Source organism: Schistocerca nitens, unplaced genomic scaffold (genome assembly GCF_023898315.1).
Source record: "Schistocerca nitens isolate TAMUIC-IGC-003100 unplaced genomic scaffold, iqSchNite1.1 HiC_scaffold_191, whole genome shotgun sequence".
Taxonomy (NCBI): domain Eukaryota; kingdom Metazoa; phylum Arthropoda; class Insecta; order Orthoptera; family Acrididae; genus Schistocerca; species Schistocerca nitens.
This window is the reverse complement of record NW_026045732.1, coordinates 94,136-118,927: the sequence shown is the minus strand read 5'-3', so window position 1 is coordinate 118,927 and position 24,792 is coordinate 94,136. Positions and strand designations below refer to the sequence as shown.

Here is a 24,792-nt window from a genome sequence, read left to right as displayed (position 1 = left end):
CTGGAGCACCCTGAATATCATTGAGATCCTTTGTAATGTGCAACAGCACGATACTGGCCGTGTTCTCCTAAGTGAAATCAAAAGTTTGCATCAAACAGAAGCGCACCTACGGCACCAAATTGTTTCTTCGGTAGTGTGAGCTACAAACAGAGAGTGTTGGTTGTAAATACGGCTTTCCCCTCGTGAGGATACTTCCGCGCCACAGCCGCAAACACGTCAAAAGGGACACTTGTGGTATGAAAACGACTCTTGTCTAGAGATGCAGAGTGCTAACGACAGTGTGAGGAAACAGTGCAGGCTGACCAGTACATCATCTGTACAATAATAGTCACTGATGAAATACAGAGAACACGAAATAAATTCATATACTCAAAGTATTACTTTATGGAGATTACAACGTGACCAATACTTGAGATATTACTCGACAGATAGACCTCTGCATTCTGTCTAATCTCTGATGTCTTTAACAGACGACTTAGTTTCGAACGAAATGTATTGATTGCTGTGATTATTTGGATTTGAGAAACTCTTTTGGTGGTACATTCTGCGCTATATTTGTGCGGCTGCGTCTGGCGAACGTCTAACGGGTGCAGAACTCATGCCTGCGTACTGTGACAACGTGGATGCGACTACAACATCAACTGCAAGTACTCTAATAGAACAAACGAGGAGTATCAAATCAAGTGTCAGGATGGCCGAGCGGTCTAAGGCGCCAGACTCAAGGAACGACCTTGGCTGCAGTAGCAGCTAGAGCCTTCTGGTCCTCGAATGAGGGCGTGGGTTCGAATCCCACTCCTGACACAGATTTTGTCGCTTCACTGGAGCACCCTGAATATCATTGAGATCCTTTGTAATGTGCAACAGCACGATACTGGCCGTGTTCTCCTAAGTGAAATCAAAAGTTTGCATCAAACAGAAGCGCACCTACGGCACCAAATTGTTTCTTCGGTAGTGTGAGCTACAAACAGAGAGTGTTGGTTGTAAATACGGCTTTCCCCTCGTGAGGATACTTCCGCGCCACAGCCGCAAACACGTCAAAAGGGACACTTGTGGTATGAAAACGACTCTTGTCTAGAGATGCAGAGTGCTAACGACAGTGTGAGGAAACAGTGCAGGCTGACCAGTACATCATCTGTACAATAATAGTCACTGATGAAATACAGAGAACACGAAATAAATTCATATACTCAAAGTATTACTTTATGGAGATTACAACGTGACCAATACTTGAGATATTACTCGACAGATAGACCTCTGCATTCTGTCTAATCTCTGATGTCTTTAACAGACGACTTAGTTTCGAACGAAATGTATTGATTGCTGTGATTATTTGGATTTGAGAAACTCTTTTGGTGGTACATTCTGCGCTATATTTGTGCGGCTGCGTCTGGCGAACGTCTAACGGGTGCAGAACTCATGCCTGCGTACTGTGACAACGTGGATGCGACTACAACATCAACTGCAAGTACTCTAATAGAACAAACGAGGAGTATCAAATCAAGTGTCAGGATGGCCGAGCGGTCTAAGGCGCCAGACTCAAGGAACGACCTTGGCTGCAGTAGCAGCTAGAGCCTTCTGGTCCTCGAATGAGGGCGTGGGTTCGAATCCCACTCCTGACACAGATTTTGTCGCTTCACTGGAGCACCCTGAATATCATTGAGATCCTTTGTAATGTGCAACAGCACGATACTGGCCGTGTTCTCCTAAGTGAAATCAAAAGTTTGCATCAAACAGAAGCGCACCTACGGCACCAAATTGTTTCTTCGGTAGTGTGAGCTACAAACAGAGAGTGTTGGTTGTAAATACGGCTTTCCCCTCGTGAGGATACTTCCGCGCCACAGCCGCAAACACGTCAAAAGGGACACTTGTGGTATGAAAACGACTCTTGTCTAGAGATGCAGAGTGCTAACGACAGTGTGAGGAAACAGTGCAGGCTGACCAGTACATCATCTGTACAATAATAGTCACTGATGAAATACAGAGAACACGAAATAAATTCATATACTCAAAGTATTACTTTATGGAGATTACAACGTGACCAATACTTGAGATATTACTCGACAGATAGACCTCTGCATTCTGTCTAATCTCTGATGTCTTTAACAGACGACTTAGTTTCGAACGAAATGTATTGATTGCTGTGATTATTTGGATTTGAGAAACTCTTTTGGTGGTACATTCTGCGCTATATTTGTGCGGCTGCGTCTGGCGAACGTCTAACGGGTGCAGAACTCATGCCTGCGTACTGTGACAACGTGGATGCGACTACAACATCAACTGCAAGTACTCTAATAGAACAAACGAGGAGTATCGAATCAAGTGTCAGGATGGCCGAGCGGTCTAAGGCGCCAGACTCAAGGAACGACCTTGGCTGCAGTAGCAGCTAGAGCCTTCTGGTCCTCGAATGAGGGCGTGGGTTCGAATCCCACTCCTGACACAGATTTTGTCGCTTCACTGGAGCACCCTGAATATCATTGAGATCCTTTGTAATGTGCAACAGCACGATACTGGCCGTGTTCTCCTAAGTGAAATCAAAAGTTTGCATCAAACAGAAGCGCACCTACGGCACCAAATTGTTTCTTCGGTAGTGTGAGCTACAAACAGAGAGTGTTGGTTGTAAATACGGCTTTCCCCTCGTGAGGATACTTCCGCGCCACAGCCGCAAACACGTCAAAAGGGACACTTGTGGTATGAAAACGACTCTTGTCTAGAGATGCAGAGTGCTAACGACAGTGTGAGGAAACAGTGCAGGCTGACCAGTACATCATCTGTACAATAATAGTCACTGATGAAATACAGAGAACACGAAATAAATTCATATACTCAAAGTATTACTTTATGGAGATTACAACGTGACCAATACTTGAGATATTACTCGACAGATAGACCTCTGCATTCTGTCTAATCTCTGATGTCTTTAACAGACGACTTAGTTTCGAACGAAATGTATTGATTGCTGTGATTATTTGGATTTGAGAAACTCTTTTGGTGGTACATTCTGCGCTATATTTGTGCGGCTGCGTCTGGCGAACGTCTAACGGGTGCAGAACTCATGCCTGCGTACTGTGACAACGTGGATGCGACTACAACATCAACTGCAAGTACTCTAATAGAACAAACGAGGAGTATCAAATCAAGTGTCAGGATGGCCGAGCGGTCTAGGGCGCCAGACTCAAGGAACGACCTTGGCTGCAGTAGCAGCTAGAGCCTTCTGGTCCTCGAATGAGGGCGTGGGTTCGAATCCCACTCCTGACACAGATTTTGTCGCTTCACTGGAGCACCCTGAATATCATTGAGATCCTTTGTAATGTGCAACAGCACGATACTGGCCGTGTTCTCCTAAGTGAAATCAAAAGTTTGCATCAAACAGAAGCGCACCCACGGCACCAAATTGTTTCTTCGGTAGTGTGAGCTACAAACAGAGAGTGTTGGTTGTAAATACGGCTTTCCCCTCGTGAGGATACTTCCGCGCCACAGCCGCAAACACGTCAAAAGGGACACTTGTGGTATGAAAACGACTCTTGTCTAGAGATGCAGAGTGCTAACGACAGTGTGAGGAAACAGTGCAGGCTGACCAGTACATCATCTGTACAATAATAGTCACTGATGAAATACAGAGAACACGAAATAAATTCATATACTCAAAGTATTACTTTATGGAGATTACAACGTGACCAATACTTGAGATATTACTCGACAGATAGACCTCTGCATTCTGTCTAATCTCTGATGTCTTTAACAGACGACTTAGTTTCGAACGAAATGTATTGATTGCTGTGATTATTTGGATTTGAGAAACTCTTTTGGTGGTACATTCTGCGCTATATTTGTGCGGCTGCGTCTGGCGAACGTCTAACGGGTGCAGAACTCATGCCTGCGTACTGTGACAACGTGGATGCGACTACAACATCAACTGCAAGTACTCTAATAGAACAAACGAGGAGTATCAAATCAAGTGTCAGGATGGCCGAGCGGTCTAAGGCGCCAGACTCAAGGAACGACCTTGGCTGCAGTAGCAGCTAGAGCCTTCTGGTCCTCGAATGAGGGCGTGGGTTCGAATCCCACTCCTGACACAGATTTTGTCGCTTCACTGGAGCACCCTGAATATCATTGAGATCCTTTGTAATGTGCAACAGCACGATACTGGCCGTGTTCTCCTAAGTGAAATCAAAAGTTTGCATCAAACAGAAGCGCACCTACGGCACCAAATTGTTTCTTCGGTAGTGTGAGCTACAAACAGAGAGTGTTGGTTGTAAATACGGCTTTCCCCTCGTGAGGATACTTCCGCGCCACAGCCGCAAACACGTCAAAAGGGACACTTGTGGTATGAAAACGACTCTTGTCTAGAGATGCAGAGTGCTAACGACAGTGTGAGGAAACAGTGCAGGCTGACCAGTACATCATCTGTACAATAATAGTCACTGATGAAATACAGAGAACACGAAATAAATTCATATACTCAAAGTATTACTTTATGGAGATTACAACGTGACCAATACTTGAGATATTACTCGACAGATAGACCTCTGCATTCTGTCTAATCTCTGATGTCTTTAACAGACGACTTAGTTTCGAACGAAATGTATTGATTGCTGTGATTATTTGGATTTGAGAAACTCTTTTGGTGGTACATTCTGCGCTATATTTGTGCGGCTGCGTCTGGCGAACGTCTAACGGGTGCAGAACTCATGCCTGCGTACTGTGACAACGTGGATGCGACTACAACATCAACTGCAAGTACTCTAATAGAACAAACGAGGAGTATCAAATCAAGTGTCAGGATGGCCGAGCGGTCTAAGGCGCCAGACTCAAGGAACGACCTTGGCTGCAGTAGCAGCTAGAGCCTTCTGGTCCTCGAATGAGGGCGTGGGTTCGAATCCCACTCCTGACACAGATTTTGTCGCTTCACTGGAGCACCCTGAATATCATTGAGATCCTTTGTAATGTGCAACAGCACGATACTGGCCGTGTTCTCCTAAGTGAAATCAAAAGTTTGCATCAAACAGAAGCGCACCTACGGCACCAAATTGTTTCTTCGGTAGTGTGAGCTACAAACAGAGAGTGTTGGTTGTAAATACGGCTTTCCCCTCGTGAGGATACTTCCGCGCCACAGCCGCAAACACGTCAAAAGGGACACTTGTGGTATGAAAACGACTCTTGTCTAGAGATGCAGAGTGCTAACGACAGTGTGAGGAAACAGTGCAGGCTGACCAGTACATCATCTGTACAATAATAGTCACTGATGAAATACAGAGAACACGAAATAAATTCATATACTCAAAGTATTACTTTATGGAGATTACAACGTGACCAATACTTGAGATATTACTCGACAGATAGACCTCTGCATTCTGTCTAATCTCTGATGTCTTTAACAGACGACTTAGTTTCGAACGAAATGTATTGATTGCTGTGATTATTTGGATTTGAGAAACTCTTTTGGTGGTACATTCTGCGCTATATTTGTGCGGCTGCGTCTGGCGAACGTCTAACGGGTGCAGAACTCATGCCTGCGTACTGTGACAACGTGGATGCGACTACAACATCAACTGCAAGTACTCTAATAGAACAAACGAGGAGTATCAAATCAAGTGTCAGGATGGCCGAGCGGTCTAAGGCGCCAGACTCAAGGAACGACCTTGGCTGCAGTAGCAGCTAGAGCCTTCTGGTCCTCGAATGAGGGCGTGGGTTCGAATCCCACTCCTGACACAGATTTTGTCGCTTCACTGGAGCACCCTGAATATCATTGAGATCCTTTGTAATGTGCAACAGCACGATACTGGCCGTGTTCTCCTAAGTGAAATCAAAAGTTTGCATCAAACAGAAGCGCACCTACGGCACCAAATTGTTTCTTCGGTAGTGTGAGCTACAAACAGAGAGTGTTGGTTGTAAATACGGCTTTCCCCTCGTGAGGATACTTCCGCGCCACAGCCGCAAACACGTCAAAAGGGACACTTGTGGTATGAAAACGACTCTTGTCTAGAGATGCAGAGTGCTAACGACAGTGTGAGGAAACAGTGCAGGCTGACCAGTACATCATCTGTACAATAATAGTCACTGATGAAATACAGAGAACACGAAATAAATTCATATACTCAAAGTATTACTTTATGGAGATTACAACGTGACCAATACTTGAGATATTACTCGACAGATAGACCTCTGCATTCTGTCTAATCTCTGATGTCTTTAACAGACGACTTAGTTTCGAACGAAATGTATTGATTGCTGTGATTATTTGGATTTGAGAAACTCTTTTGGTGGTACATTCTGCGCTATATTTGTGCGGCTGCGTCTGGCGAACGTCTAACGGGTGCAGAACTCATGCCTGCGTACTGTGACAACGTGGATGCGACTACAACATCAACTGCAAGTACTCTAATAGAACAAACGAGGAGCATCAAATCAAGTGTCAGGATGGCCGAGCGGTCTAAGGCGCCAGACTCAAGGAACGACCTTGGCTGCAGTAGCAGCTAGAGCCTTCTGGTCCTCGAATGAGGGCGTGGGTTCGAATCCCACTCCTGACACAGATTTTGTCGCTTCACTGGAGCACCCTGAATATCATTGAGATCCTTTGTAATGTGCAACAGCACGATACTGGCCGTGTTCTCCTAAGTGAAATCAAAAGTTTGCATCAAACAGAAGCGCACCTACGGCACCAAATTGTTTCTTCGGTAGTGTGAGCTACAAACAGAGAGTGTTGGTTGTAAATACGGCTTTCCCCTCGTGAGGATACTTCCGCGCCACAGCCGCAAACACGTCAAAAGGGACACTTGTGGTATGAAAACGACTCTTGTCTAGAGATGCAGAGTGCTAACGACAGTGTGAGGAAACAGTGCAGGCTGACCAGTACATCATCTGTACAATAATAGTCACTGATGAAATACAGAGAACACGAAATAAATTCATATACTCAAAGTATTACTTTATGGAGATTACAACGTGACCAATACTTGAGATATTACTCGACAGATAGACCTCTGCATTCTGTCTAATCTCTGATGTCTTTAACAGACGACTTAGTTTCGAACGAAATGTATTGATTGCTGTGATTATTTGGATTTGAGAAACTCTTTTGGTGGTACATTCTGCGCTATATTTGTGCGGCTGCGTCTGGCGAACGTCTAACGGGTGCAGAACTCATGCCTGCGTACTGTGACAACGTGGATGCGACTACAACATCAACTGCAAGTACTCTAATAGAACAAACGAGGAGTATCAAATCAAGTGTCAGGATGGCCGAGCGGTCTAAGGCGCCAGACTCAAGGAACGACCTTGGCTGCAGTAGCAGCTAGAGCCTTCTGGTCCTCGAATGAGGGCGTGGGTTCGAATCCCACTCCTGACACAGATTTTGTCGCTTCACTGGAGCACCCTGAATATCATTGAGATCCTTTGTAATGTGCAACAGCACGATACTGGCCGTGTTCTCCTAAGTGAAATCAAAAGTTTGCATCAAACAGAAGCGCACCTACGGCACCAAATTGTTTCTTCGGTAGTGTGAGCTACAAACAGAGAGTGTTGGTTGTAAATACGGCTTTCCCCTCGTGAGGATACTTCCGCGCCACAGCCGCAAACACGTCAAAAGGGACACTTGTGGTATGAAAACGACTCTTGTCTAGAGATGCAGAGTGCTAACGACAGTGTGAGGAAACAGTGCAGGCTGACCAGTACATCATCTGTACAATAATAGTCACTGATGAAATACAGAGAACACGAAATAAATTCATATACTCAAAGTATTACTTTATGGAGATTACAACGTGACCAATACTTGAGATATTACTCGACAGATAGACCTCTGCATTCTGTCTAATCTCTGATGTCTTTAACAGACGACTTAGTTTCGAACGAAATGTATTGATTGCTGTGATTATTTGGATTTGAGAAACTCTTTTGGTGGTACATTCTGCGCTATATTTGTGCGGCTGCGTCTGGCGAACGTCTAACGGGTGCAGAACTCATGCCTGCGTACTGTGACAACGTGGATGCGACTACAACATCAACTGCAAGTACTCTAATAGAACAAACGAGGAGTATCAAATCAAGTGTCAGGATGGCCGAGCGGTCTAAGGCGCCAGACTCAAGGAACGACCTTGGCTGCAGTAGCAGCTAGAGCCTTCTGGTCCTCGAATGAGGGCGTGGGTTCGAATCCCACTCCTGACACAGATTTTGTCGCTTCACTGGAGCACCCTGAATATCATTGAGATCCTTTGTAATGTGCAACAGCACGATACTGGCCGTGTTCTCCTAAGTGAAATCAAAAGTTTGCATCAAACAGAAGCGCACCTACGGCACCAAATTGTTTCTTCGGTAGTGTGAGCTACAAACAGAGAGTGTTGGTTGTAAATACGGCTTTCCCCTCGTGAGGATACTTCCGCGCCACAGCCGCAAACACGTCAAAAGGGACACTTGTGGTATGAAAACGACTCTTGTCTAGAGATGCAGAGTGCTAACGACAGTGTGAGGAAACAGTGCAGGCTGACCAGTACATCATCTGTACAATAATAGTCACTGATGAAATACAGAGAACACGAAATAAATTCATATACTCAAAGTATTACTTTATGGAGATTACAACGTGACCAATACTTGAGATATTACTCGACAGATAGACCTCTGCATTCTGTCTAATCTCTGATGTCTTTAACAGACGACTTAGTTTCGAACGAAATGTATTGATTGCTGTGATTATTTGGATTTGAGAAACTCTTTTGGTGGTACATTCTGCGCTATATTTGTGCGGCTGCGTCTGGCGAACGTCTAACGGGTGCAGAACTCATGCCTGCGTACTGTGACAACGTGGATGCGACTACAACATCAACTGCAAGTACTCTAATAGAACAAACGAGGAGTATCAAATCAAGTGTCAGGATGGCCGAGCGGTCTAAGGCGCCAGACTCAAGGAACGACCTTGGCTGCAGTAGCAGCTAGAGCCTTCTGGTCCTCGAATGAGGGCGTGGGTTCGAATCCCACTCCTGACACAGATTTTGTCGCTTCACTGGAGCACCCTGAATATCATTGAGATCCTTTGTAATGTGCAACAGCACGATACTGGCCGTGTTCTCCTAAGTGAAATCAAAAGTTTGCATCAAACAGAAGCGCACCTACGGCACCAAATTGTTTCTTCGGTAGTGTGAGCTACAAACAGAGAGTGTTGGTTGTAAATACGGCTTTCCCCTCGTGAGGATACTTCCGCGCCACAGCCGCAAACACGTCAAAAGGGACACTTGTGGTATGAAAACGACTCTTGTCTAGAGATGCAGAGTGCTAACGACAGTGTGAGGAAACAGTGCAGGCTGACCAGTACATCATCTGTACAATAATAGTCACTGATGAAATACAGAGAACACGAAATAAATTCATATACTCAAAGTATTACTTTATGGAGATTACAACGTGACCAATACTTGAGATATTACTCGACAGATAGACCTCTGCATTCTGTCTAATCTCTGATGTCTTTAACAGACGACTTAGTTTCGAACGAAATGTATTGATTGCTGTGATTATTTGGATTTGAGAAACTCTTTTGGTGGTACATTCTGCGCTATATTTGTGCGGCTGCGTCTGGCGAACGTCTAACGGGTGCAGAACTCATGCCTGCGTACTGTGACAACGTGGATGCGACTACAACATCAACTGCAAGTACTCTAATAGAACAAACGAGGAGTATCAAATCAAGTGTCAGGATGGCCGAGCGGTCTAAGGCGCCAGACTCAAGGAACGACCTTGGCTGCAGTAGCAGCTAGAGCCTTCTGGTCCTCGAATGAGGGCGTGGGTTCGAATCCCACTCCTGACACAGATTTTGTCGCTTCACTGGAGCACCCTGAATATCATTGAGATCCTTTGTAATGTGCAACAGCACGATACTGGCCGTGTTCTCCTAAGTGAAATCAAAAGTTTGCATCAAACAGAAGCGCACCTACGGCACCAAATTGTTTCTTCGGTAGTGTGAGCTACAAACAGAGAGTGTTGGTTGTAAATACGGCTTTCCCCTCGTGAGGATACTTCCGCGCCACAGCCGCAAACACGTCAAAAGGGACACTTGTGGTATGAAAACGACTCTTGTCTAGAGATGCAGAGTGCTAACGACAGTGTGAGGAAACAGTGCAGGCTGACCAGTACATCATCTGTACAATAATAGTCACTGATGAAATACAGAGAACACGAAATAAATTCATATACTCAAAGTATTACTTTATGGAGATTACAACGTGACCAATACTTGAGATATTACTCGACAGATAGACCTCTGCATTCTGTCTAATCTCTGATGTCTTTAACAGACGACTTAGTTTCGAACGAAATGTATTGATTGCTGTGATTATTTGGATTTGAGAAACTCTTTTGGTGGTACATTCTGCGCTATATTTGTGCGGCTGCGTCTGGCGAACGTCTAACGGGTGCAGAACTCATGCCTGCGTACTGTGACAACGTGGATGCGACTACAACATCAACTGCAAGTACTCTAATAGAACAAACGAGGAGTATCAAATCAAGTGTCAGGATGGCCGAGCGGTCTAAGGCGCCAGACTCAAGGAACGACCTTGGCTGCAGTAGCAGCTAGAGCCTTCTGGTCCTCGAATGAGGGCGTGGGTTCGAATCCCACTCCTGACACAGATTTTGTCGCTTCACTGGAGCACCCTGAATATCATTGAGATCCTTTGTAATGTGCAACAGCACGATACTGGCCGTGTTCTCCTAAGTGAAATCAAAAGTTTGCATCAAACAGAAGCGCACCTACGGCACCAAATTGTTTCTTCGGTAGTGTGAGCTACAAACAGAGAGTGTTGGTTGTAAATACGGCTTTCCCCTCGTGAGGATACTTCCGCGCCACAGCCGCAAACACGTCAAAAGGGACACTTGTGGTATGAAAACGACTCTTGTCTAGAGATGCAGAGTGCTAACGACAGTGTGAGGAAACAGTGCAGGCTGACCAGTACATCATCTGTACAATAATAGTCACTGATGAAATACAGAGAACACGAAATAAATTCATATACTCAAAGTATTACTTTATGGAGATTACAACGTGACCAATACTTGAGATATTACTCGACAGATAGACCTCTGCATTCTGTCTAATCTCTGATGTCTTTAACAGACGACTTAGTTTCGAACGAAATGTATTGATTGCTGTGATTATTTGGATTTGAGAAACTCTTTTGGTGGTACATTCTGCGCTATATTTGTGCGGCTGCGTCTGGCGAACGTCTAACGGGTGCAGAACTCATGCCTGCGTACTGTGACAACGTGGATGCGACTACAACATCAACTGCAAGTACTCTAATAGAACAAACGAGGAGTATCAAATCAAGTGTCAGGATGGCCGAGCGGTCAAGTCGCGCCTGAGACACCGTGCTGATCGGACGTATTAAGTGCTCCGCTCCGACACGTGTTTACAAGTCGTGATTACTACTTACCTTTCTCTTTGACCGTGAAGTTTTCTGATTTGTGTATATTGATCTCGAGTTTGATTTTCGTTCTTGTGTTATTCTAGCGGTTCAACCGCTAGCTATAGTTTGCAATGTCCAGGTTATTTCCGCGAAAGTGTACACTCCGTTTTGATTTCGACAAGTCTACCCGTTACGTGCAGCCTAGTTCCTTGGAAATACATGATTGGATTGTGGATGTTATTGGGATTACCTCTGATCAGGTGCACACTGCGTATTATGATACCGAGCAATATTGTTTTTTTGTAAAATTGCTGAATCCTGTGTTACTGGAAAAGATTATGACGACACACGGAGGGCGAGCTGTTTTTCGGCACCGGGACGAGTCTGTAAGTACTGTGCTCATTTCCAATGCCGACGTAGAGTATACCAATGTGCGTATCTTTCATTTACCCCCTGAAGTAGAAAATTGTTATCTGAAGGAGGTTCTGTCTAAATTCGGGGATATCAAGCAGATTCGAAACGAACGGTGGTCGAACCAGCACAGGTTACAATGTTACAGTGGCGTCCGATCTGTAGAAATGCATATAAAGCAGAATATACCCTCCCATATTACCGTTTGTGACTATAGGGCTCACGTTACTTACAGTGGCCAACCTCCCACGTGCCATATCTGTAATGAGAGTGGTCACTTGCGTCAGGACTGTCCCAGGCGAATGTTTGTGCTAAAGAATTCGCTGCAGCAGCGTAAACGGCTTACGTTGGCTGATGTAGTGGCAGTTAAACCTATGATAGAGCGTGAGGTCCCTAGTTCTGACGTACCTTCGGAAGAGCTACAAGAAATTCGCCCTGAAGACTTTCCGGCTCTGGTTAGGAGAGATAATGGTGCTAAGCCACCAGCGAAAGTCGATGCCACGACTAATAAGAGGCGTCGAACTTGTGACAGCCGTGACTCTGATGATGACACATTCAGTACGCACGAGACCGCGGAACCGGACGTCCGGGGAACCGCTTCGGACGCAAAGGTTATAACCGGTGCAGCAATTGTGGACGATTCTTCTACCGCACTTTCAAGCGCCGATACTTCCGTAGATGCCGTTCAGTTACCACAGGCTCATGTCTCAGAACTTCCGCAACAGCACACTCAGGAAGGTCAACAAGTAGGTGTGGCGCACGTGTCTGCTGGAAGTACACACATTGAGGCTCGCTGTGATGGTATACAAACACTGTCTCTAAGCGCGGACGGTACACAACACGTGGCAGCCGCTCCGGCCCTGGCCTTAGAACAACACGAATGTCAACAACTCCGTGACGGTATACAAACACAGCAGCCCGGGACTGTCAGTGACAACAAACAGCTTCGGGCAGCGAGTATTGCCAAACAAACTGATAGTGAAAGTGGTGGCTCAGCTGATCGCTCGCCAGAGGGTTCGGCGCCTCCGCTCCCGGCGCAAGATTTGTCAGGAGAGAAGCTTGACATCACCCAAGATCCTCCCACGCCTCCGACTGCAGCGGTGCTACACAGTGTCCGTCACAGGATCCGAGTGCCGCCCAATGTTAATGCTGTCCGGAAAAAGAGTAAAAACAAAGACGCAAGAGAACAACTCAGTGACGTTCCAGACACGAATTCCGCGGCCGCTACTACGATGGAATGGCATGGAGATGTGGACAACTAAAGGCAGTTGATCCCTCTTTCTCTCAGACGTCCGGTTATTATGTCACAGGCCTATACGATCACGACCCTCAATATTAATAAAATCAGATCAGAAGTGAAACTGAATGCATTAAAACAATATCTGTATGAGTCAGGAACTGATATAGCACTTTTGCAGGAGGTGTCCATGCCACTTTTTACTATTCCTGGGTTTGTCGGAATTACGAATTTTTCCCCGGAAACGACTGTGGGGACCGCAATCTTAATTAGAGAAGGGATTCCAGTTACTGAGATTGACAAATTGGAATCGGGTAGAGGGGTGGGGATCACCGTTTACGGCGTCACCATCATCAACTTGTACGCACCTTCTGGCAATACCTATAGAGCAGAACGAGCTAATTTTTTTCGGGAACATATACTCTATTTATTTAGGAAAAATCCCCGACGCCTTATCATTGGTGGTGATTTTAATTGTGTCTTATCCCGGAAAGATCAGTCCCCAAATTTTAATTATTCGTCTGAATTAAAGCGCCTCGTGACAGACCTAAAACTTAAAGATGCGTGGGAAATTCGGTACCCGACGTTGGTACGCTTCACTCACATCGTCGCGAATTCCTGTAGCAGAATCGACAGGATTTATGTTTCCGACGTTTTCGAGAATGATTTATTAAAAGTAGAGACGATCCCCTCCAGTTTCTCCGATCACAGTGGTGTCATCGCGTGCCTGAAATTACTTCCACAACCCACACGATGGTATAAAAATCAATGGAACCTGAATGTGTCTTTGTTAACGGATGTTGAGCTGGAGGAGGGGGTGCGTCGGGTTTGGGAGCAGTGCTTGCGCGCTACTAACAGATTTCGTAGCACTATAGAGTGGTGGACTCTGCAGGCAAAGCCGAAACTGCGAAATGTCATCATGCACTTCGGAATTGAAAGGGCGGCGGAGATCAAAAAGACGATGGAATTTTATTACACAATCTTACGGGACCTGTACGATCGTGCAGACGCGACGACTACCAGAATCGACGACATTCGGAAAATTAAGGCAAAATTAATCAGTCTGAAGAGGATGCAACTGGACGGCCTTAAGATAAAATCTAAAGTGACGTCGGTCAGAGATGATGAAGCAGCCGCTCTGTACCACCTCGTCAAACATACAAAGAACAGGAGGCGGACTTTTATTGATGCCCTGAAACTCGAGGATGGAAGAACGATTGACACTCAGCGAGAGATTGTCAACGCTCTGCACGAATATTATGTCCACACCTACGCATCAGCGGCTCTACACGACGACTGCTATGATGGACTGTTTAGCGCCATTTCATCTACCGTAACAAGGGAAGAAAATGACTCCATCTCGATAGCCTTCAGTAATAAAGATGTTTTGGAGGTCGTCAGCAGTTCGCCACTTAAGAAATCCCCTGGCCCTGATGGCTTACCAGTTGAATTTTACAAGCACTATTGGCACATCATCGGGGACAAAATTACTCAAGTCGTGAACGAAGTCTTGCAAGGAACGTCTGTCCCACCCGTCTTTAAGGAATGTAAAATTGTGCTTCTCCCTAAAAACAGAGGTACTAAAACTATCACCAATTTCCGACCAATATCGTTATTAAACTCTGATTATAAGATCGTGGCTCGCGCAATTAACGTGAGACTCATGCCGCTCACTGCTAAAATCATAGGCCAACAGCAGACATGTGCCTTTAGACGAACAATTCTGCAAACGGCTGCTTTTTACCGAGATGTCATTGCTTTATCGAGCGCTAGTAACATGAAATGTGGGCTGATCTTTCTAGATTTTTTTAAAGCTTTTGATCTCGTAAATCACGCGTACCTCCTCGAGACTATGCAAAGATTGGGTTTCTCTCGGAACACGATTGCCATGATTAAAAATGTGGCCATGGGAATCACTGCAAAACTTTCCGTTAACTCACAACTGACGCGGCCAATACAAATCAACAGAGGGGTTCCACAAGGGAGCCCCTTGTCCATGTTGCTTTTTGTACTCTCCCTTGAACCTCTGTTACAACAGTTGCAGACGAAACTCACTGGGATTACAATTTCTGGGGTAAAAAATGTAATCGGAGCCTATGCCGACGATGTGGGTGTGGTGATTCGCACTGTCGATGATGTCACCATATTGGCGGCTGAACTTCGGAAATACTGTCTGGCGTCAGGGGCGCAGTTAAATGAACAAAAAAGCAAATTTCTGAACCTCTGTGGCCTCCAGCATTTGCGTGTTGATTATGCGACACAAGTCAGAGTACACAAGGCCCTGGGGATCATGTTGACGGCGTCCTCTCTAAAGATGATAGCGGCTAACTGGCGGGATGTAGCACGTAAAATAAATGGTGCCCTAATTGATAATTACCATCGCAGCCTCAACCAATTTGATCGTATTCAACTCATCAACGCCTGTATTTTATCAAAGGCGTATTACATGGCGCAGCTTCTGCCGCTCCCTGCAGTACTTGCTAGAAATATTATGTCGAAGATAACCAATTTTATTTGGCGCGGGGAAATTTTTCGCGTATCTGCCAAAACTGCAACACTCCACCCCCTAAACGGAGGGATGGGCTTAGTCGACATCAAGAAAAAGGCAGCAGCTCTCTATGTTACAAGGACGGTCTCTATTATTAACAATTACCCTTCGGGCATTACGGCGCAATTATTCACTGCCGTCAGGCCGCAAAGTCTTGACCCCCCGCTGAACATTCAGACCATCAGTTACAAGCTCAAACACATCCGCGATTATTACTTTGCACGCAGTTACATCGGTCGAGAAGTCTTACATTCTCGACATTTAGCGGCTCCAGCAATATTGGCATACTGGCGACAACACGAAGGACCGAATCCAATTGTTACGAAGTACAATGGCATCAACTGGGATATGGTATGGCGTAATGTCAGTTCCCGTGTCCTTACTTCAGCCTCTCGAACTGCATGGTACAAAGCAATCAATGATGTGATTAGCACCAATGAGAGGCTGCACAAAATCGGACTCAGTGATTCAACTCTCTGCCATAGCTGTCAACTGGTGGATACCGTTATGCACCGTTATACCTGCGGAGAACGTGCACGAAATTGGGGCTGGCTGAGAGAAAAAAATAGCCATTGTTACCAGGACTACAACCGCCAACATACCTTCAACTATGTTGTCTCGACCCGACGTGCGATATTATCCGCCGGCGAAAAATAACGTAGTTATGTGGTTGCTGGGCAACTATTCCAGCTATGTTTTCAATAACCTTGGTGGTGACGATCATTTGGAATTCAAGATGTATATGGAAAACGAATTCGCGAAAACCTGCAGCTATCCCAATCATGGCAACAATTACGGCAATATGCTTAAAATCATATTTAATAGAATGGGTATAGGGTAAGATATGTGAGTCTAAGGGGGTGGGCACAGGCCACGGGACTCCAGTAGTGCCGCGAAGAGGCCCCACTGCTTCTGTCTCGTGACCTGCCTCCCACACAACCCCATCTACCACCGCTCACAGACTCCACTCCAGTACACGGGAAACTGAGAACAATACTTGTGTTAGCAACGGAGCCATTTTTTTTCTAATTTTCCCCAGAAGCTATGAGAGACCAGCAAAGAAGAGTTTTTTAGTTTGTTGATTTTCCAAAAAAAAACAATTTAAAAACAGTGGTTAAAGTGTTAAAAAAATACTAAAGAAAAGAAAAAATGGATAAGGCGTCGGACTTCGGATCCGAAGATTGTTGAAAAAAAAAAAGAAAAAAAAAGAAAAAAAAACACGCAGAAGGTCCCCGGTTCGATCCCGGGAGGAAACACTTTTTCATCACTTTAAACCGACAAGCGTTTGCTACGATCTGTACCGAAACCTTGGTAATCACCTTCATACGTCGGACCAGAGGGTCAATTCCTTAGAGCAAATATGAAATTAGCTTTACGTTGACGGGCAGCTTTTTGCGAAATTTTAAAAAAAAAAAAAAAAAAAATGGATAAGGCATCGGTCTCCTAAACCGGGGATTGTGGGTTCGAGTCCCACCAGAGGTACACGTTTTACTCACTGGGAAAAAAAAAAAAAAAAAGCGGTCTAAGGCGCCAGACTCAAGGAACGACCTTGGCTGCAGTAGCAGCTAGAGCCTTCTGGTCCTCGAATGAGGGCGTGGGTTCGAATCCCACTCCTGACACAGATTTTGTCGCTTCACTGGAGCACCCTGAATATCATTGAGATCCTTTGTAATGTGCAACAGCACGATACTGGCCGTGTTCTCCTAAGTGAAATCAAAAGTTTGCATCAAACAGAAGCGCACCTACGGCACCAAATTGTTTCTTCGGTAGTGTGAGCTACAAACAGAGAGTGTTGGTTGTAAATACGGCTTTCCCCTCGTGAGGATACTTCCGCGCCACAGCCGCAAACACGTCAAAAGGGACACTTGTGGTATGAAAACGACTCTTGTCTAGAGATGCAGAGTGCTAACGACAGTGTGAGGAAACAGTGCAGGCTGACCAGTACATCATCTGTACAATAATAGTCACTGATGAAATACAGAGAACACGAAATAAATTCATATACTCAAAGTATTACTTTATGGAGATTACAACGTGACCAATACTTGAGATATTACTCGACAGATAGACCTCTGCATTCTGTCTAATCTCTGATGTCTTTAACAGACGACTTAGTTTCGAACGAAATGTATTGATTGCTGTGATTATTTGGATTTGAGAAACTCTTTTGGTGGTACATTCTGCGCTATATTTGTGCGGCTGCGTCTGGCGAACGTCTAACGGGTGCAGAACTCATGCCTGCGTACTGTGACAACGTGGATGCGACTACAACATCAACTGCAAGTACTCTAATAGAACAAACGAGGAGTATCAAATCAAGTGTCAGGATGGCCGAGCGGTCTAAGGCGCCAGACTCAAGGAACGACCTTGGCTGCAGTAGCAGCTAGAGCCTTCTGGTCCTCGAATGAGGGCGTGGGTTCGAATCCCACTCCTGACACAGATTTTGTCGCTTCACTGGAGCACCCTGAATATCATTGAGATCCTTTGTAATGTGCAACAGCACGATACTGGCCGTGTTCTCCTAAGTGAAATCAAAAGTTTGCATCAAACAGAAGCGCACCTACGGCACCAAATTGTTTCTTCGGTAGTGTGAGCTACAAACAGAGAGTGTTGGTTGTAAATACGGCTTTCCCCTCGTGAGGATACTTCCGCGCCACAGCCGCAAACACGTCAAAAGGGACACTTGTGGTATGAAAACGACTCTTGTCTAGAGATGCAGAGTGCTAACGACAGTGTGAGGAAACAGTGCAGGCTGACCAGTACATCATCTGTACAATAATAGTCACTGATGAAATACAGAGAACACGAAATAAATTCATATACTCAAAGTATTACTTTATGGAGATTACAACGTGACCAATACTTGAGATATTACTCGACAGATAGACCTCTGCATTCTGTCTAATCTCTGATGTCTTTAACAGACGACTTAGTTTCGAACGAAATGTATTGATTGCTGTGATTATTTGGATTTGAGAAACTCTTTTGGTGGTACATTCTGCGCTATATTTGTGCGGCTGCGTCTGGCGAACGTCTAACGGGTGCAGAACTCATGCCTGCGTACTGTGACAACGTGGATGCGACTACAACATCAACTGCAAGTACTCTAATAGAACAAACGAGGAGTATCAAATCAAGTGTCAGGATGGCCGAGCGGTCTAAGGCGCCAGACTCAAGGAACGACCTTGGCTGCAGTAGCAGCTAGAGCCTTCTGGTCCTCGAATGAGGGCGTGGGTTCGAATCCCACTCCTGACACAGATTTTGTCGCTTCACTGGAGCACCCTGAATATCATTGAGATCCTTTGTAATGTGCAACAGCACGATACTGGCCGTGTTCTCCTAAGTGAAATCAAAAGTTTGCATCAAACAGAAGCGCACCTACGGCACCAAATTGTTTCTTCGGTAGTGTGAGCTACAAACAGAGAGTGTTGGTTGTAAATACGGCTTTCCCCTCGTGAGGATACTTCCGCGCCACAGCCGCAAACACGTCAAAAGGGACACTTGTGGTATGAAAACGACTCTTGTCTAGAGATGCAGAGTGCTAACGACAGTGTGAGGAAACAGTGCAGGCTGACCAGTACATCATCTGTACAATAATAGTCACTGATGAAATACAGAGAACACGAAATAAATTCATATACTCAAAGTATTACTTTATGGAGATTACAACGTGACCAATACTTGAGATATTACTCGACAGATAGACCTCTGCATTCTGTCTAATCTCTGATGTCTTTAACAGACGACTTAGTTTCGAACGAAATGTATTGATTGCTGTGATTATTTGGATTTGAGAAACTCTTTTGGTGGTACATTCTGCGCTATATTTGTGCGGCTGCGTCTGGCGAACGTCTAACGGGTGCAGAACTCATGCCTGCGTACTGTGACAACGTGGATGCGACTACAACATCAACTGCAAGTACTCTAATAGAACAAACGAGGAGTATCAAATCAAGTGTCAGGATGGCCGAGCGGTCTAAGGCGCCAGACTCAAGGAACGACCTTGGCTGCAGTAGCAGCTAGAGCCTTCTGGTCCTCGAATGAGGGCGTGGGTTCGAATCCCACTCCTGACACAGATTTTGTCGCTTCACTGGAGCACCCTGAATATCATTGAGATCCTTTGTAATGTGCAACAGCACGATACTGGCCGTGTTCTCCTAAGTGAAATCAAAAGTTTGCATCAAACAGAAGCGCACCTACGGCACCAAATTGTTTCTTCGGTAGTGTGAGCTACAAACAGAGAGTGTTGGTTGTAAATACGGCTTTCCCCTCGTGAGGATACTTCCGCGCCACAGCCGCAAACACGTCAAAAGGGACACTTGTGGTATGAAAACGACTCTTGTCTAGAGATGCAGAGTGCTAACGACAGTGTGAGGAAACAGTGCAGGCTGACCAGTACATCATCTGTACAATAATAGTCACTGATGAAATACAGAGAACACGAAATAAATTCATATACTCAAAGTATTACTTTATGGAGATTACAACGTGACCAATACTTGAGATATTACTCGACAGATGGACCTCTGCATTCTGTCTAATCTCTGATGTCTTTAACAGACGACTTAGTTTCGAACGAAATGTATTGATTGCTGTGATTATTTGGATTTGAGAAACTCTTTTGGTGGTACATTCTGCGCTATATTTGTGCGGCTGCGTCTGGCGAACGTCTAACGGGTGCAGAACTCATGCCTGCGTACTGTGACAACGTGGATGCGACTACAACATCAACTGCAAGTACTCTAATAGAACAAACGAGGAGTATCACATCAAGTGTCAGGATGGCCGAGCGGTCTAAGGCGCCAGACTCAAGGAACGACCTTGGCTGCAGTAGCAGCTAGAGCCTTCTGGTCCTCGAATGAGGGCGTGGGTTCGAATCCCACTCCTGACACAGATTTTGTCGCTTCACTGGAGCACCCTGAATATCATTGAGATCCTTTGTAATGTGCAACAGCACGATACTGGCCGTGTTCTCCTAAGTGAAATCAAAAGTTTGCATCAAACAGAAGCGCACCTACGGCACCAAATTGTTTCTTCGGTAGTGTGAGCTACAAACAGAGAGTGTTGGTTGTAAATACGGCTTTCCCCTCGTGAGGATACTTCCGCGCCACAGCCGCAAACACGTCAAAAGGGACACTTGTGGTATGAAAACGACTCTTGTCTAGAGATGCAGAGTGCTAACGACAGTGTGAGGAAACAGTGCAGGCTGACCAGTACATCATCTGTACAATAATAGTCACTGATGAAATACAGAGAACACGAAATAAATTCATATACTCAAAGTATTACTTTATGGAGATTACAACGTGACCAATACTTGAGATATTACTCGACAGATAGACCTCTGCATTCTGTCTAATCTCTGATGTCTTTAACAGACGACTTAGTTTCGAACGAAATGTATTGATTGCTGTGATTATTTGGATTTGAGAAACTCTTTTGGTGGTACATTCTGCGCTATATTTGTGCGGCTGCGTCTGGCGAACGTCTAACGGGTGCAGAACTCATGCCTGCGTACTGTGACAACGTGGATGCGACTACAACATCAACTGCAAGTACTCTAATAGAACAAACGAGGAGTATCAAATCAAGTGTCAGGATGGCCGAGCGGTCTAAGGCGCCAGACTCAAGGAACGACCTTGGCTGCAGTAGCAGCTAGAGCCTTCTGGTCCTCGAATGAGGGCGTGGGTTCGAATCCCACTCCTGACACAGATTTTGTCGCTTCACTGGAGCACCCTGAATATCATTGAGATCCTTTGTAATGTGCAACAGCACGATACTGGCCGTGTTCTCCTAAGTGAAATCAAAAGTTTGCATCAAACAGAAGCGCACCTACGGCACCAAATTGTTTCTTCGGTAGTGTGAGCTACAAACAGAGAGTGTTGGTTGTAAATACGGCTTTCCCCTCGTGAGGATACTTCCGCGCCACAGCCGCAAACACGTCAAAAGGGACACTTGTGGTATGAAAACGACTCTTGTCTAGAGATGCAGAGTGCTAACGACAGTGTGAGGAAACAGTGCAGGCTGACCAGTACATCATCTGTACAATAATAGTCACTGATGAAATACAGAGAACACGAAATAAATTCATATACTCAAAGTATTACTTTATGGAGATTACAACGTGACCAATACTTGAGATATTACTCGACAGATAGACCTCTGCATTCTGTCTAATCTCTGATGTCTTTAACAGACGACTTAGTTTCGAACGAAATGTATTGATTGCTGTGATTATTTGGATTTGAGAAACTCTTTTGGTGGTACATTCTGCGCTATATTTGTGCGGCTGCGTCTGGCGAACGTCTAACGGGTGCAGAACTCATGCCTGCGTACTGTGACAACGTGGATGCGACTACAACATCAACTGCAAGTACTCTAATAGAACAAACGAGGAGTATCAAATCAAGTGTCAGGATGGCCGAGCGGTCTAAGGCGCCAGACTCAAGGAACGACCTTGGCTGCAGTAGCAGCTAGGGCCTTCTGGTCCTCGAATGAGGGCGTGGGTTCGAATCCCACTCCTGACACAGATTTTGTCGCTTCACTGGAGCACCCTGAATATCATTGAGATCCTTTGTAATGTGCAACAGCACGATACTGGCCGTGTTCTCCTAAGTGAAATCAAAAGTTTGCATCAAACAGAAGCGCACCTACGGCACCAAATTGTTTCTTCGGTAGTGTGAGCTACAAACAGAGAGTGTTGGTTGTAAATACGGCTTTCCCCTCGTGAGGATACTTCCGCGCCACAGCCGCAAACACGTCAAAAGGGACACTTGTGGTATGAAAACGACTCTTGTCTAGAGATGCAGAGTGCTAACGACAGTGTGAGGAAACAGTGCAGGCTGACCAGTACATCATCTGTACAATAATAGTCACTGATGAAATACAGAGAACACGAAATAAATTCATATACTCAAAGTATTACTTTATGGAGATTACAACGTGACCAATACTTGAGATATTACTCGACAGATAGACCTCTGCATTCTGTCTAATCTCTGATGTCTTTAACAGACGACTTAGTTTCGAACGAAATGTATTGATTGCTGTGATTATTTGGATTTGAGAAACTCTTTTGGTGGTACATTCTGCGCTATATTTGTGCGGCTGCGTCTGGCGAACGTCTAACGGGTGCAGAACTCATGCCTGCGTACTGTGACAACGTGGATGCGACTACAACATCAACTGCAAGTACTCTAATAGAACAAACGAGGAGTATCAAATCAAGTGTCAGGATGGCCGAGCGGTCTAAGGCGCCAGACTCAAGGAACGACCTTGGCTGCAGTAGCAGCTAGAGCCTTCTGGTCCTCGAATGAGGGCGTGGGTTCGAATCCCACTCCTGACACAGATTTTGTCGCTTCACTGGAGCACCCTGAATATCATTGAGATCCTTTGTAATGTGCAACAGCACGATACTGGCCGTGTTCTCCTAAGTGAAATCAAAAGTTTGCATCAAACAGAAGCGCACCTACGGCACCAAATTGTTTCTTCGGTAGTGTGAGCTACAAACAGAGAGTGTTGGTTGTAAATACGGCTTTCCCCTCGTGAGGATACTTCCGCGCCACAGCCGCAAACACGTCAAAAGGGACACTTGTGGTATGAAAACGACTCTTGTCTAGAGATGCAGAGTGCTAACGACAGTGTGAGGAAACAGTGCAGGCTGACCAGTACATCATCTGTACAATAATAGTCACTGATGAAATACAGAGAACACGAAATAAATTCATATACTCAAAGTATTACTTTATGGAGATTACAACGTGACCAATACTTGAGATATTACTCGACAGATAGACCTCTGCATTCTGTCTAATCTCTGATGTCTTTAACAGACGACTTAGTTTCGAACGAAATGTATTGATTGCTGTGATTATTTGGATTTGAGAAACTCTTTTGGTGGTACATTCTGCGCTATATTTGTGCGGCTGCGTCTGGCGAACGTCTAACGGGTGCAGAACTCATGCCTGCGTACTGTGACAACGTGGATGCGACTACAACATCAACTGCAAGTACTCTAATAGAACAAACGAGGAGTATCAAATCAAGTGTCAGGATGGCCGAGCGGTCTAAGGCGCCAGACTCAAGGAACGACCTTGGCTGCAGTAGCAGCTAGAGCCTTCTGGTCCTCGAATGAGGGCGTGGGTTCGAATCCCACTCCTGACACAGATTTTGTCGCTTCACTGGAGCACCCTGAATATCATTGAGATCCTTTGTAATGTGCAACAGCACGATACTGGCCGTGTTCTCCTAAGTGAAATCAAAAGTTTGCATCAAACAGAAGCGCACCTACGGCACCAAATTGTTTCTTCGGTAGTGTGAGCTACAAACAGAGAGTGTTGGTTGTAAATACGGCTTTCCCCTCGTGAGGATACTTCCGCGCCACAGCCGCAAACACGTCAAAAGGGACACTTGTGGTATGAAAACGACTCTTGTCTAGAGATGCAGAGTGCTAACGACAGTGTGAGGAAACAGTGCAGGCTGACCAGTACATCATCTGTACAATAATAGTCACTGATGAAATACAGAGAACACGAAATAAATTCATATACTCAAAGTATTACTTTATGGAGATTACAACGTGACCAATACTTGAGATATTACTCGACAGATGGACCTCTGCATTCTGTCTAATCTCTGATGTCTTTAACAGACGACTTAGTTTCGAACGAAATGTATTGATTGCTGTGATTATTTGGATTTGAGAAACTCTTTTGGTGGTACATTCTGCGCTATATTTGTGCGGCTGCGTCTGGCGAACGTCTAACGGGTGCAGAACTCATGCCTGCGTACTGTGACAACGTGGATGCGACTACAACATCAACTGCAAGTACTCTAATAGAACAAACGAGGAGTATCACATCAAGTGTCAGGATGGCCGAGCGGTCTAAGGCGCCAGACTCAAGGAACGACCTTGGCTGCAGTAGCAGCTAGAGCCTTCTGGTCCTCGAATGAGGGCGTGGGTTCGAATCCCACTCCTGACACAGATTTTGTCGCTTCACTGGAGCACCCTGAATATCATTGAGATCCTTTGTAATGTGCAACAGCACGATACTGGCCGTGTTCTCCTAAGTGAAATCAAAAGTTTGCATCAAACAGAAGCGCACCTACGGCACCAAATTGTTTCTTCGGTAGTGTGAGCTACAAACAGAGAGTGTTGGTTGTAAATACGGCTTTCCCCTCGTGAGGATACTTCCGCGCCA

The 24,792-nt window shown here is 45.3% G+C and overlaps 22 non-coding genes across 22 annotated transcripts; all 22 read left to right on the top strand.

Moving 5' to 3' along the window:
• The first annotated feature begins 685 nt into the window (after window positions 1–685).
• Trnal-caa (transfer RNA leucine (anticodon CAA)) lies at window positions 686–801 on the top strand. Its single transcript has 2 exons — window positions 686–723; window positions 756–801. It is a non-coding gene; the product is annotated as a tRNA-Leu (tRNA).
• A 702-nt stretch (window positions 802–1,503) lies between these two features.
• Window positions 1,504–1,619, top strand: Trnal-caa (transfer RNA leucine (anticodon CAA)). The gene is made up of 2 exons: window positions 1,504–1,541; window positions 1,574–1,619. It is a non-coding gene; the product is annotated as a tRNA-Leu (tRNA).
• Window positions 1,620–2,321: 702 nt separating this feature from the next.
• On the top strand, window positions 2,322–2,437 carry Trnal-caa (transfer RNA leucine (anticodon CAA)). Its single transcript has 2 exons — window positions 2,322–2,359; window positions 2,392–2,437. It is a non-coding gene; the product is annotated as a tRNA-Leu (tRNA).
• A 702-nt stretch (window positions 2,438–3,139) lies between these two features.
• Trnal-caa (transfer RNA leucine (anticodon CAA)) lies at window positions 3,140–3,255 on the top strand. Its single transcript has 2 exons — window positions 3,140–3,177; window positions 3,210–3,255. It is a non-coding gene; the product is annotated as a tRNA-Leu (tRNA).
• A 702-nt stretch (window positions 3,256–3,957) lies between these two features.
• Window positions 3,958–4,073, top strand: Trnal-caa (transfer RNA leucine (anticodon CAA)). The gene is made up of 2 exons: window positions 3,958–3,995; window positions 4,028–4,073. It is a non-coding gene; the product is annotated as a tRNA-Leu (tRNA).
• A 702-nt stretch (window positions 4,074–4,775) lies between these two features.
• On the top strand, window positions 4,776–4,891 carry Trnal-caa (transfer RNA leucine (anticodon CAA)). Its single transcript has 2 exons — window positions 4,776–4,813; window positions 4,846–4,891. It is a non-coding gene; the product is annotated as a tRNA-Leu (tRNA).
• A 702-nt stretch (window positions 4,892–5,593) lies between these two features.
• Window positions 5,594–5,709, top strand: Trnal-caa (transfer RNA leucine (anticodon CAA)). Its single transcript has 2 exons — window positions 5,594–5,631; window positions 5,664–5,709. It is a non-coding gene; the product is annotated as a tRNA-Leu (tRNA).
• Window positions 5,710–6,411: 702 nt separating this feature from the next.
• Window positions 6,412–6,527, top strand: Trnal-caa (transfer RNA leucine (anticodon CAA)). The gene is made up of 2 exons: window positions 6,412–6,449; window positions 6,482–6,527. It is a non-coding gene; the product is annotated as a tRNA-Leu (tRNA).
• A 702-nt stretch (window positions 6,528–7,229) lies between these two features.
• Trnal-caa (transfer RNA leucine (anticodon CAA)) lies at window positions 7,230–7,345 on the top strand. Its single transcript has 2 exons — window positions 7,230–7,267; window positions 7,300–7,345. It is a non-coding gene; the product is annotated as a tRNA-Leu (tRNA).
• Window positions 7,346–8,047: 702 nt separating this feature from the next.
• On the top strand, window positions 8,048–8,163 carry Trnal-caa (transfer RNA leucine (anticodon CAA)). Its single transcript has 2 exons — window positions 8,048–8,085; window positions 8,118–8,163. It is a non-coding gene; the product is annotated as a tRNA-Leu (tRNA).
• Window positions 8,164–8,865: 702 nt separating this feature from the next.
• Trnal-caa (transfer RNA leucine (anticodon CAA)) lies at window positions 8,866–8,981 on the top strand. The gene is made up of 2 exons: window positions 8,866–8,903; window positions 8,936–8,981. It is a non-coding gene; the product is annotated as a tRNA-Leu (tRNA).
• A 702-nt stretch (window positions 8,982–9,683) lies between these two features.
• On the top strand, window positions 9,684–9,799 carry Trnal-caa (transfer RNA leucine (anticodon CAA)). Its single transcript has 2 exons — window positions 9,684–9,721; window positions 9,754–9,799. It is a non-coding gene; the product is annotated as a tRNA-Leu (tRNA).
• A 702-nt stretch (window positions 9,800–10,501) lies between these two features.
• Window positions 10,502–10,617, top strand: Trnal-caa (transfer RNA leucine (anticodon CAA)). Its single transcript has 2 exons — window positions 10,502–10,539; window positions 10,572–10,617. It is a non-coding gene; the product is annotated as a tRNA-Leu (tRNA).
• A 7,296-nt stretch (window positions 10,618–17,913) lies between these two features.
• Window positions 17,914–18,029, top strand: Trnal-caa (transfer RNA leucine (anticodon CAA)). The gene is made up of 2 exons: window positions 17,914–17,951; window positions 17,984–18,029. It is a non-coding gene; the product is annotated as a tRNA-Leu (tRNA).
• Window positions 18,030–18,731: 702 nt separating this feature from the next.
• Window positions 18,732–18,847, top strand: Trnal-caa (transfer RNA leucine (anticodon CAA)). Its single transcript has 2 exons — window positions 18,732–18,769; window positions 18,802–18,847. It is a non-coding gene; the product is annotated as a tRNA-Leu (tRNA).
• A 702-nt stretch (window positions 18,848–19,549) lies between these two features.
• On the top strand, window positions 19,550–19,665 carry Trnal-caa (transfer RNA leucine (anticodon CAA)). The gene is made up of 2 exons: window positions 19,550–19,587; window positions 19,620–19,665. It is a non-coding gene; the product is annotated as a tRNA-Leu (tRNA).
• A 702-nt stretch (window positions 19,666–20,367) lies between these two features.
• On the top strand, window positions 20,368–20,483 carry Trnal-caa (transfer RNA leucine (anticodon CAA)). Its single transcript has 2 exons — window positions 20,368–20,405; window positions 20,438–20,483. It is a non-coding gene; the product is annotated as a tRNA-Leu (tRNA).
• Window positions 20,484–21,185: 702 nt separating this feature from the next.
• Window positions 21,186–21,301, top strand: Trnal-caa (transfer RNA leucine (anticodon CAA)). Its single transcript has 2 exons — window positions 21,186–21,223; window positions 21,256–21,301. It is a non-coding gene; the product is annotated as a tRNA-Leu (tRNA).
• Window positions 21,302–22,003: 702 nt separating this feature from the next.
• On the top strand, window positions 22,004–22,119 carry Trnal-caa (transfer RNA leucine (anticodon CAA)). Its single transcript has 2 exons — window positions 22,004–22,041; window positions 22,074–22,119. It is a non-coding gene; the product is annotated as a tRNA-Leu (tRNA).
• A 702-nt stretch (window positions 22,120–22,821) lies between these two features.
• Window positions 22,822–22,937, top strand: Trnal-caa (transfer RNA leucine (anticodon CAA)). Its single transcript has 2 exons — window positions 22,822–22,859; window positions 22,892–22,937. It is a non-coding gene; the product is annotated as a tRNA-Leu (tRNA).
• A 702-nt stretch (window positions 22,938–23,639) lies between these two features.
• Trnal-caa (transfer RNA leucine (anticodon CAA)) lies at window positions 23,640–23,755 on the top strand. The gene is made up of 2 exons: window positions 23,640–23,677; window positions 23,710–23,755. It is a non-coding gene; the product is annotated as a tRNA-Leu (tRNA).
• Window positions 23,756–24,457: 702 nt separating this feature from the next.
• On the top strand, window positions 24,458–24,573 carry Trnal-caa (transfer RNA leucine (anticodon CAA)). Its single transcript has 2 exons — window positions 24,458–24,495; window positions 24,528–24,573. It is a non-coding gene; the product is annotated as a tRNA-Leu (tRNA).
• Window positions 24,574–24,792: the final 219 nt, after the last annotated feature.